At 33.3% G+C, this 11,299-nt stretch overlaps 1 pseudogene; it reads right to left on the reverse strand.

Moving 5' to 3' along the window:
* The window catches only part of LOC145793149 (acyltransferase GLAUCE-like), a 34,869-nt pseudogene extending 23,840 nt beyond the window's left edge, over positions 1–11,029 (reverse strand).
* Positions 11,030–11,299: the final 270 nt, after the last annotated feature.

Here is an 11,299-nt window from a genome sequence, read left to right on the forward strand (position 1 = left end):
AGCAACTTGAACTAGCAGTGCCATGGACATGGATCACCTAATGGAAGATGGGCTATGAACATGGCTAAGAGAAGCAGAGATTAACAAACTAAATCCATGTGCAGCCCACATGCATTCATGGGTTCTTAGATGGTTGGAACCTGGAGCACATAGCAATAAAGGTTTAATTATCACTGATATATTGTATTTGTATCATCTAACCTCTTCTTTATTTGGAAAAATATGAGGCCAATAATTTGATTTCTTAATGACTTGTTATGGACTATTTTGATTGTGTAGGTCTCGGTTATTAATATCTAATCATTCCTTTGTCAAAACTTGCATTATTGGAAATGTTTCTGATAGGATCTACCTCTACCATTGTTGCTGTAAGTGCTGCTGAGCAAAGAAAAAATATGGGAACAGATTGATGCATTGAGAACTATAGTGGGATATAAAGCTGCACCCCATGCAACATGCGCAGAGGAACTAAAAGCTCCCTACATCTTCACTGGAGTAGAGCCACCCGAGCCTATCTCATATAAAAACCAGCCATTTGATCTTATGGAAGTCCATGACAAGCTTCTGTTTCCCATGTCCATAGTTGGAGTGAAGTAGGTAAAACTATTTCTATGCATGTTATATGGTAAGGCTAAATGAAAAGAAAATAAATAAATAGAAAACTCCACACAAGTTTAGAGACCACATAAATAAAGAGAGATGGGGTCTGTGAAATTGCTAACAGAAGGAGACCTCAAAACAGCCTGCAAGAAGGAACTACTCAAAGGGAAGATGCCCACAGCCAACTAAAACAAAGGCGGGAAATAATGGTAGTAGCAGAGCATCAGGCATCTACAAGGATCCTCAAATAGCTAGGCATGGTATCCAAGAAGAATCAGGAGGCTAGTCCAGCTAGCAAGGATGATCACAGAAGCAAAGGAATCAATCCAAATCATAATCTAAGTAATCAATTTTATTTTTTTATGAATAACCTAAGTAGAAAAACCAATAAAATAAACAGATATTAAACAAACATTCAAATATAGAGAGGAGTTGAACCCTAATTTTATTAAAAATACAGATTAAATAGCTTATATGAATGACAAAGAAAAAGAAAACAAGGTCAACTTCTTTCTTAAACTTGGTTGATTGCAAATTGCAATAGTGTTTTGGTCCAGCAAGCCAACAAGGATTTTGCTATATAACAAGCAACCATTATGTAATAGATAACAAACTTGTGTTGAGTCAATCTTGATTTACGATTCATTATTCAAGTGCTAGTTGCATTTAAAAGTTTTCCTACTGATATACAAACACACACTTCAGAACTTCAGTTAAGATCTGAGAAAAAATGACCAAATTACAAGAACTATAATAATGAATTTCAATCAAACCAGATTCAGACCCAAAAACGCATGAGCACTTGGAGAATTTGAAGTGGATTGCACTCAAAGGAAACATGTGCATATATAACATGCTTGTGTCTATCTCTGTATATCAATGTCAATCTTTGCGGCAATATACGCTTGCCTAATCATGTAATTTTGAGGCAAAATTGCTCTAGCTATAATATTTATCAGCAATATTACAAGTTTTTAAAAAAAAATACTTAGAAAACATTCAGATAAATATATATATAAATCACAGTCATTCTAGATAAGATTCACATCATACTAATTTTAAATGTATATCATATAATTCATTTTCAGATAAAATTTCAGATACCTTTTTTTGTGTATATCATATATCATATATCAGCAATACTAATTTTACAGCAATACTAATTTTATTCATAGATTCTTTCAAAAAATTTTATTCATAGATTCATTAAATCATCAACCATTTAATTCTTTCACAAAATTTTTAGATAATGTCTCCAACAATTCTACTCAAAAGTTAAATAGGAAAAACAAACTAAGAATGGGATCCCAGTTTCTGTTAGGTATGGAAAAAGTAATTGATGCATATATGTCAATCTGTTAATAAGCAAAACAATCTTTTCTCCAGAAGAATAGAGAGAAAAAACAAACTCAGATTTGAAAAAAAAAATTAAAAAAATGCAGCAAAAGAAGAAATGAAGAAATTTGCATTACATGATTGCAAACTCATATTTGAATATATCTCTTAAAAACCCATCACAAAACTCAGATTTGAACAAGATTGAAAACCCATTACAAAACATGTGAACAATACAAGGGAATATATATATATATATATCTTCTCTTTCCAGCCCTAGAAAACACAGAAACACCAAATCAAGGAGCAAAAGGTCCAAATCTAGAGACCCATTTCGTAAAATAACACTACAAAGAAACCCAAAATAGAGAATAAGAGAAAGAGACAGCAGAAAAAGAGTAAGGAGAAATCACGTACCAAATCGGCGAGCGGAGAAGATGCGGCGGTTACCGGAAAGGCTACTAGTGGCGGTGGCGACCGGCAAGACTAATAGAGGCGACGACGATGGCGATCGGCGTGGTGGAGGAGCAAGAGGTGAGACAAATAATACCCTATTTTGAGAGAGATGATAAACAGAAAGAGAGAGATGATAACAGGGGTGAAAAAATTAAAACCCTATTTTTTTTTCATTGCGGCTTAATATATCAAACTTTTTCCATCAAAATTGATGACAACATTATTTCTTCATCAAAAATCTCAAAAATATTAAAAAAAAATTAATGATGAAAATATATTCCTCACAAATAATTTTATAAATAGTGACAAATTTTTTTTCCATCAAAAGTCCTAAAATTTTGACGTCATCCCAAAAAATTAGCGGAAAAATTTTTTGTAACAAAACTTAATTTTTCCCCACCTAAAAGAAACTATTTACTGACGAAAATAAATTTTGTCATTTATCATTTTTATTTTTTTATTATATGTGACAAAATTTATAAATTCCTCACGAATTATTTTTATTTAGTGACGAAATTTATTTTCTTCACTATTTTTCGTCATCAGGAGGCGCTGATGGAAGAAAACACGAGGCACTAAAGGAGACGGGCAGACGAGTTCAGAGATGCAACGTCGACGACGGCACTAAAGGAGGAGAACGGGTGACATCAATGATGGCACTAGAGAAGAACACGTTGAAGGAGGACTAACTAGTGTTTTGTTTTGAGAGAGAGATATGAGAGGAAAATTGAAAAAAGAAAAAAAAAAAAAAAAGAGGAGGGAATTAGTAGTCTATTTTTTCCCTCTAATTTGTCAAAAATTTTCCTCCAAAATTAGTGAATTTGTATTTAGTGTAAAAATTCCTAGTGTAAAAAAAGGGGGGAAATTTTGTAATTTTGTAATTTTTTGGTATTTAGTGTATTTTTTATAAAAAAAAAATCACAAATATTATATTTTTTAAGTATATTTATATTAGGCGTGTCTAAGAATTAAAAAAAAAGCTTAATATATTAAAAAAAATCATTGAAATTATTAAAATACGGAAAATAAAAAAGTAGAATTTTTTGAAACTATTTTCTGAAAACCAAAATCAAATAAGCTGATTACTGACCAAATTATATTTCTCACTAAATAATCTTAAAATATTTAAAATCAAGTTTTTCAAAAAAAAAATATAAAATTTACTACAAAAAAGTACACTTTTGGCGACCACTTTTGCCGACTAAAAATATTTTGGTTGCCAAAAGTTGTGGAATTGGCGACCAAAAATTATGTTAGTCGGTAAAAGTACAATATTTAGCTACTAAATTTTTTTAATCGAGGTATATTGATTATTGGCGACTAAAAAAAAGTTAGTCGCTAAAAATGTCACAATTGGCAAGTAAAAAAAATTTAGTTGCTAAATTTGCCACAATTGGCGACTAAAAAAATATTTTAGCCGCTGTATAGATAGTTTTGGCAACTAAAATAATTTAGTCGTTGAATGAAAAATAAAAATTTACTTTTTATCTTTGGCAACCAAAAGTTTGGTCGGCAAAAATTTAATTTCAGCGACTAAAAAATATTTTAGTCGCTGTGTAGATAGTTTTGGCAACTAAAATAATTTAGTCGCAGAATGAAAAATAAAAATGTACTTTTTATCTTTTGCGACCAAAAGTTTGGTCGGCAAAAATTTAATTTCAGCGACTAAAAAATATTTTAGTTGCTGTATGGATAGTTTTGGCAACAAAAATTATTTAGTCTCCGAATCAAAAATAAAAATTTACTTTTTATTTTTGGCGACCAAAAGTTTGGTCGGTAAAAATTTAATTTCAGCGACTAAAAAATATTTTAGTCGCTGTATAGATAGTTTTGGCAACTAAAATAATTTAGTCGCGGAATGAAAAATAAAAATGTACTTTTTATCTTTTGCGACCAAAAATTTGGTCGGCAAAAATTTCATTTCAGTGATTAAAAAATATTTTAGTCGCTGTATGGATAGTTTTGGCAACTAAAATTATTTAGTCGCCGAATCAAAAATAAAAATTTACTTTTTATCTTTGGCGACCAAAAGTTTGGTTGGCAAAAATTTAATTTCAGCGGCTAAAAAATATTTTCGTCGCTGTACATATAGTTTTGGCAACTAAAATAATTTAGTCGCCGAATCAAAAATAAAAATTAACTTTTTATCTTTGGCGACCAAAAGTTTGGTCGGCAAAAATTTAATTTCAGCGACTAAAAAATATTTTAATCGCTATACAGATAGTTTTGGCAACTAAAATTATTTAGTCGCCGAATCAAAAATAAAAATTTACTTTTTATCTTTGGCGACCAAAAGTTTGGTCGGCAAAAATTTAATTTCAGCGACTAAAAAATATTTTAGTCGTTGTATAGATAGTTTTGGCAACTATAATAATTTAGTCACTGAATGAAAAATAATAATTTACTTTTTACCTTTGGCAACCAAACGTTTGGTCGGCAAAAATTTATTTTCGGCGACTAATAAATATTTTAGTCGCTATATAGTTACATTTGGCTACTAAATTTATTTAGTCGCTGAATGGAAAAGAAAAATTTACTTTTTATCTTTGGCGACCGAAAGTTTGGTCGGCAAAAATTTAATTTCAGCGACTAAATCAATTTTAGTCGTCATATACCAACTTTTGCCGACTAAAAGAAATTTCGTCGCCAAATATCTAGTACAGTTTTATTTTTCATCTTTGGTGACTACCTCATTTGGTTGGCAAATATACATTTTTGGTGACTAAAACACATTTAGTCGGCAATAAAACTCAATTTTTTTGGTGGGAACACATACCGCCCAATATGAGTTCACATTTAATTTTATTATTATTATTTATTATTATTATTTTATTTTTTATTTATTATCATTTTGGAGGGATTTTTAAATTAATTTGGTGAGGAACTCTGGAGGGATTTCAAACAAACTAAAATGAGTTAGGGCTTAAACACGTCTCTCTCTCTCTCTCTCTCTCTTTTGCATTTGCCCTCTTTCGATTCTCTCACGCCTCTGTCTCTCTCATTCCATTACTGCCCTCTTCCGATTCTCTCACGCCTCTATCTCTCTCATTCCATTACTGTCCTCCTCCTGATATTGAATCTCTGTCGCTTTGTTTCCATCGCCGTCGGGTAAGGAGCATCACTGCCATCGAGCACCACCGTCGATCCACTATTGGAGCATTACCCCAGTATGTCCTCTCTATTTTGCCTTCTCTTTGTCCTTCTCTCTGCTTCTCTTCTCCTAATATCTATTTCTCTTACTCTGTGACTCTCTTTGTCTTTGTTTTCTCTTTGACTAAAGTAATTTTGTTCTACAATGTCTCACCCACCAGGGCCTTCACCATCCCTATTTTCTAGAGCATCTTCAACTCTCCCTAAAAACAATTTGAGGTATAAATATCCCTCTCTTTCTATAAAATGATTCAAGGAACATGTAATTTCTTGTTTTTCTTTTTTTGGGTTGTGAAAGCCTGAAATTCATAACACTTAAATTTTATCTTATAGTTTCATCTTATACTTAATTTATACTGGTAGCTCCTGATAAAGATTCTTGAAGCTGCCTTGCTGAACTTTGCTTCTGTGATCTTCATCTTATACTTAAAATGATTCAAGGAACATGTAATTTCTTGTTTTTCTTTTTTTGGGTTGTGAAAGCCTGAAATTCATAACACTTAGATTTTATCTTATAGTTTCATCTTATACTTAATTTATACTGGTAGCGCCCAATAAAGATTCTTGAAGCTGCCTTGCTAATCTTTGCTTCTGTGATCTTCATCTTATACTTAATTTATACTGATAATGCCCGATAAAGGTTTGGAGTTTTGCTGACTAATATTTTTTTAGTTGCCAAAATATAATTTTCTATGATCAAATTGAAATTCAGTCGGCAAAAGTTGAAGAGGGAAGACAAAAAAAAAAGTGGGAATGAAAAAATGTTTAGTGACTAAAATATTTTGGTCACAGATAATATCATTTGCCGACTAAAAATTAATTTTGTCGCCAAAGGCGTGAAAATTTTAGAGGGAAACCATTTAATTGCCCCCCGCCTGTTCTCTGTTTAAACCAATCAGATTGCTCTCTCTCATACAGATTTTCCTTCACCACCAAACCTCACCCCATCTCACCTCACTCTGTGACTTAGGGCTTAAAAACATGTTCGTCTCTCTCTCACTCTGTGACTCTCTCAGTTTGCTACTGTCTCTGTCTCTCGCATCTGCCCTCCTCTAATTCTCTCTCTCGCATCTGCCTAGTTCTCTCTCTCTCTCTCTCTCTCTCTCTCTCTCTCTCTCGCTTTTGTCTCCATCGTCGTTGGTACAGGAGCACCATCGGCGTCGACGCCCATCACACATGAGGACTATCACAAACCAACAGCGTATATCATCTTATCTCGTAGTCACGATCCATCATTGGGGCACTAGCCAAGGTATGTCCTCTCGGTTTCTCTCTCTTTCTCTCTCTCTCTCTGTATATATATATATATATATATATGTATGTATCTCTATATCTCTATCTTTGTTCCCCTAATTTTGGCCTCTAGGGTTTTTTTTCTTCTTTCATCCGCATACCTTCTTCACGCAAACCTACCCCTAAATCAACCCAGCCACCGCCATTCATATAGTGGGCAAATGGCTTTCTTCACTCTTCCCGTCTTTACCTCCATATCTGCGAAATCCATTTTTGAAACCCCTCCTCAAACCTTCCTTTCCTAAACAATTGAAAGCACCAAGTATTTATTTTAAATGTGGTATAAAAAGCATGATTTGAGATTAAACATTTTGATTTTATTGCCTTGTACTTGTATAAAGTTGCGTTTGCTCTGAAACTGTGTAACAAAGTTGATGCTAACATTTAGAGCCCTCAGTTTTGCTTATTGTAACTGTGTAACATTCAGCCACTATAGAGTTCAATAATCTAGATTTTGACAATATGAGTCTAAATAATTTGGAATTTGACTGTATGCTACCATCTATTAACTGTTGACATTGTTACCTTTATCTTCAAATGGAACTTGGATTTTAAACTGTATGAAGAAGTTGTGGGAACGGATGGTATGTAAATGAGACAGCCACCGAACCACTTAAGGGATGTTTCTGGGTTTGAATTTGCACTTGGGGCTTTGGGTTCTTTGCTATCTTATGTACAACTACTTGCTGATGAGAGCAATTATGGAAGTTATAGTATTTGACAGTACAATTATGGAAGTTCTTTGCTATCCTACGTGAGGTTAGATTCTGTTGCCATGAGGGTTCTAAATTTCTGTAACATACTATCACAAGGCACTTATATACGGTTCCCGCGAGGGAAACACGGATCAAACAACTCGCCTCTCTCTCTCTCTCTCAAATTCTCTAAAACTGTTTGTATGTGTGTGTGTGTAGGTGATTTGAGGAGGGTGATTTGGTTGGTTGGAAGAAAATGGAAACAGCGATGGGATTGATGAGAAGAATTCCTCCGAAGCACACGGAGACTGCTCTCTCTGCTCTCCTCAGCCTCTTGCCTGACCACTCCTCTCATCTCCTTTCCCAAGTCGATCAGCCTCTTCAGGTCCTCCTTTCTCGTGTCATCTCTTTGTTTTTTACTTCGATTCGGTTTTTTTGTTTTCTCGCGATTTGTGTACGTAAACACGACGGTTACTTTTCAATTTGCCTTCCTTCTGTATCTTCGATTGCATTCCATTAACAAGATTTGTGGATCTTAGATTTGTCAAAATTTGATTTTTTACTACTAATTTCTGGAAATGATATCTTCTCTCTCTCATATAATTGGGAAAGTTTCTTTCAAAGTGGCAAGGACAGGTATTGTGTGATGTAGATTGTGGAAAAGAGTTCATCTTATGTGAATACAACAGAGATGCTGACTCCTATAGATAAAAATGCTCACCTCCTAAATACCTGTAATCAAAATTATCACTTTTATAGCATGTTAACCTTAATTTTCCCAAATGGTGTTGGTTTCCTAACAATCAGAGTCAATAATTAAGCTAAGCACTTGTCTTGTGAACAACTTAGCATTGCTTGCTTTGTTCCATCTATTTCTGTTTTGGAAACAGGGCTGTGAACTTGCCCAAGTAAAAAAAGGAAAGAAAAAAAAAAGAAAAAGAAAAAAAAGAGAGAAGAAAGTAATGAAACATTCTAACATTAACTACCTAAATCTTGTAGGGTTCTTACACTGCATCCGTTTCAACGCACCAATACTCAACAGATATGTGCTCAGTTTTTTGATTGGCCTCCTGAGAATATGTACTTTGTAATTACTTGTGGATGGAAACTTATAATAGTTGCTGATTTTTATTAAACAGGTTAAAGATTTAATGATTTATGTATTTCGTTGAATGTTCATGATTCAGATACTTTGTCGGTATGAATGATTCTTTTTAATTACAGATTAGATTGAATGGATTGGATGGAATATTTGTCTTCAATTACAAGTTTATTTTGTTAGATGTTGGCGACCAAATTGTGATTTTGCCGACCAAAATGTTGGTAGGCAAAATGGTACATTTGGCGACTAAATAATTAGTCGGTAAAATTGTTAATTTTGGCAACCAAAGAGTTTGGTCGCGAATAGGTCTATTGCCGACTAAAATTTTAGTCGCGCAAACATTACTTTTGGCGGCTGACATGTTTGGTCGTGGAATGTGACTTTTTGGCGACTAATCTATTGGTCGTGGATTGTGACTTTCGGCGACTAACATGTTTGGTCGTGGAATGTGACAATTGGCGACTAACATGTTTGGTCGTGAAATGTGACAATTGGCGACTAACATGTTTGGTCGGGAATATGTCACTTTTCGCGACTAAAGTGTTTTAGCGACTAAATGGATTAGTCGCAGTAATGATATATTTAGCGACAAAAAATTTAGTCGACAAATCCAATTTTTTCCCGACTAACAAAAGTTTTGGTCGCTAATTACTTTTGCCGACCCTCAATTGGCAACCAAAGTGGCGACCAAAAAATTGGTCGCAAATAACTTTTGCCAACTAAAAATAGACTTTTGCCGACCAAATTTGTTGGTCGTGGAAATGGGCCACAATTGCCGACCAAACTATTTGGTCGTTGAATGTGCGAATTGGTGACTAACATGTTTGGTCGGGAAAATATGACTTTTTGCGACTAAAGTGTTTTAGCTACTAAATGGATTAGTCGCAGTAATTATATATTTAGCGACTAAAAATTTAGTCGGCAAATATAACTTTTTCGCGACTAAAAAACTTTTTAGTCGCTAATTACTTTCCGCGACCCTCAATTGGCAACCAAAGTGGCGACCAAAAAAATTAGTCGCGGATAACTTTTGCCAACTAAAAATGGACTTTTACCAACTAAATTTGTAGTCGGCAAAAGTGTGAATTCTTGTAGTGAATATTATTGGTGACGAAAATATATTCCTCACTAATAATTTTATAATTTGTGACAAATTTTTTTCTCACCAAAAGGCTCAAAATTTTGGTACCACCAAAAAAAATTAATAGGAAAACCTTTGATGACAAAACTTAATTTTTCTTCATCTAAAAAGAAGTATTTATTGACGAAAATAAATTTCATCACGAATTATTTTTATTTTTTTATTATATGTGACAAAATTTTATAATTTGTCACAAATTATTCTTATATACTGACGAAATTTAGTTTCTTCACTATTTTTCGTCATCATTAGCTACTTTTGTGGTAGTGAAAGCTATAAAGAGTATAGGTACAATTTGTCCTATAAATTTATTTAAATAATAAGTTCCGGCTTCCCATGAAGTAGATGTTGGATTTATTTTTCTAGTGTGGCCCAATAGCCTACATATTTTTCTACATATTTTAATTTATTTGGACTCCACAAATAGATAAAGCCAATATTTGAGATCAAGTTCAGTAAATAGAATTTTAATATAATCACTCTTCTAAGATAAGAAGGAAACCTTGATGGATTAGGAATTCTTCTGATAGAGTTTATCTGGCCCTCTTCTCTCATCTATGTAAGATGGGTGACTCCCCTTTCATATCATGAGTATTTTTCCATCACTTTAAGTTTTATAGTCATCCTAATTAAGAGAGACAGAGAGAAGAAGGTGAACCAAGAATTAAAGGTTCAACTCTAAGGGGTATTTTCTCAACTTCTCTAATCCAATGGCTGACAAAGGTATGTTCATTTTATTCTTGAGTTGTATTGAATTCAAGATCCTGTTAAGTTTAATTCCGCATTATTATTATGGTTACATGTATTATTAATACTTACAGTAGAGACTCTTTAGTCGTGTCCAAAAAAACATAGTTACCATTGGGGACTCACAAATCACTCCTATTAAAAAAAATTAAATTAAATTAAATAAGTTGGTGATAATAATTTAGTACTACCTCAGAAATATGAAGGGTTGAAGAAGACTTCTTAATTGGAGGAGCTTCAAAGAAGAAGACAATCTCAACTGGGAAAATCACAGCTTGGTCAATGTTTGATAGGAAAATGGTTTCCAATGGTGTGGGATTCTTTGGAGAGAAGAGTTTGATTGGTTCTTCCTTTATTGCATCTTGACTTGTTATATAAATAGTTGTTTCCATGGTGAGAGACTGCCTGCTATAGTGTGAGCATTGTACATATATATATATACAAGTAAGCACATGTGTGTGTGAATATTTTATGATGGTTGGATATCTAAGGTGTAGGGTGGTGATGATGGTGGTGGAGAAAGCATGAATATAGGCTTATATGGTGTGGGTTGAGATGTTGATTGGTCAAAGAAGATTTGTTTAATGGTAAAGCTAGTACACACTCACTATTGATGGATCCCAATTTGGAGGCATAGCATTTGCATTTCTTTCATCCTCAGTGAACATCAATGGATTAATTTCAAGAATCACGGTACTAATAAAAGTAAAAAATTATATACTATATTAAGAATAGTGATAATTAAGTGATAAAAATAATATTGTTGACAGTATTACATAG

This window comes from Camellia sinensis, chromosome 6 (genome assembly GCF_055761805.1).
Source record: "Camellia sinensis isolate YWXY chromosome 6, ASM5576180v1, whole genome shotgun sequence".
NCBI lineage: Eukaryota > Viridiplantae > Streptophyta > Magnoliopsida > Ericales > Theaceae > Camellia > Camellia sinensis.